This window comes from Antrostomus carolinensis, unplaced genomic scaffold (genome assembly GCF_000700745.2).
Source record: "Antrostomus carolinensis isolate BGI_N321 unplaced genomic scaffold, ASM70074v2 scaffold11595, whole genome shotgun sequence".
In the NCBI taxonomy this organism is placed as follows: Eukaryota; Metazoa; Chordata; class Aves; order Caprimulgiformes; family Caprimulgidae; genus Antrostomus; species Antrostomus carolinensis.
Genome location: NW_010315745.1, coordinates 22,789 through 24,687, shown reverse-complemented (window position 1 = coordinate 24,687; position 1,899 = coordinate 22,789).

Below are 1,899 nucleotides of genomic sequence, written 5' to 3'. Positions count from 1 at the left end.
GGAAGGAGTCTCCACACTACAGATTTCATTTTTCAGTAGGGTAGCAATAATCATACATGGCTACTATATGGCATCTATTCTGCTGCAAGCTGTGGTGATTTTAACCTAGTTGGCAGCCAAACACCACACAGCCGCTCGCTCACACATCCCTAATGAGATGGAGGAGAGAATAAGAAAAATAAAAGTGAGAAAACTTGTGGATTGAGATAAAACCAATTTAATAAATTTAAATTAAATAATAATGACAATTACAATTATAATAACAGTAATAATGGAATATACAAATGAGTGATGCACAGTACAATTACTCACCAATGTCCAGACCATCACCAAATAATGATTCCAAAGCTGAGCTTATCCCAAAACCAAAGCTGCAATCCTGGAAGAGAGAGAACCCGAGAGATGCCAGAGCTTTCCAGTCCACTCTCATTTACATACTGAACATTATATTATATGATATGGAACATCCCATTGGCATATCCAAATGCCAAATTGCATTTGATAAATTACTATGCTTCCCCCAAGTTTCTTCTGCACCTGTGGTCTGACAAAACATGAGAAGTTGGAAAACCCTTGCTTTCCCAACAGCGACCAAAAATATCAGTATATTATCAACATTCTTCTTGTGATAAATCCCATACTGAAATCAAAACAGTGCAATTCTAGTTTCTAAGAAGAAAATCAGCACTATCCCAGCTGAAAGCAGGACACAAGCATATCTGCTAAGTAAATTAAAGGCAAGTAAAACCATCCTGGGATTTCTTCCTGTCATGGCAAAATGGGAAGGAGGTTTTTTGACCAGTGTGGAATCAAGTGAGAATCTTCAGGATTCTTCTCCTCTTGTCCTATCACTTACTTCTTGTGAGAAGATACTGACACTACAATGTAGTGTAGTTGTAGAGTGATAAGTGGGGTCTATGAGTGGATCTGTCATAGATGTGAGCTTAGACACTTAGGTCATACATTAAAATTTTAATTTTGATGTCTTAGTTTAGAACTGAACCCTACTGTTAGGGACTTCAGCTGAAGTCAGATCTGATCATACTATATTGTCAATACCATACCCAGCCCTGAAAACAAGGAGTTAAGCACAAGTAACAGCAAATTTTCTAGTGGGCAAGAGGAACTGACGGACAGGCAGCAAAACCCTTCCAGAGTTGTTTGTTTCCTTTAAGAAAAAAGCAACAAAACCAGAACAAAAACTCAGAGGGGTAATTTGTGCACAAGAGTAGCGGTGAGGTGTAGTCATTATAAGCAGAATTGCAGAGCCCTCTGTAAGGTATTTAAATGTTTTCTGACATACTATGCAGTTGTAATGGACTTCTGCTGGGACAAAAAGGTTTTGAGCAATTATAATTTACTCACTAATTCAGAAAGGTCTTTTTTATTTACAGCCATTTGGGTTTATTAAGTAAGTACAGAGAATACTTATAGTATCTGCAGTGTGTTCACTATTCATTTGGAAAAAAATATGGCACATCCACAGTTGGTAATTTAAAGCCCTGTATTATGTTGTCAGGATGGGGGCAAGAGCCTCTTACACAGCACTTAGAGACACTCCCACCATGCTTGAATCACACAGTGTGTGGAGATGTGGGTAGCTCTCCCTGTTGCCTCTCCCTGACTCAGAAGGGCTGCTTGCCCCTAGAATGAGTAGGATTTTCTGCAGGGAACCTAGCAAGGAATCAAGCTAAATCAGGTAGGCAGCAAATGCAAAAATAAATGGAAATGTTTAGGATTGTGAAGTTTTGCAATATTAATAGTGAAAGACTGACTTTTATTAATGAGCAAAATTAATGTAGCTTTAAGCTAAATCAGGTAGGCAGCAAATGCAAAAAATCAATGGAAATGTTTAGGATTGTAAAGTTTTGCAATATTAATAATGAAAGTCTGACTTTT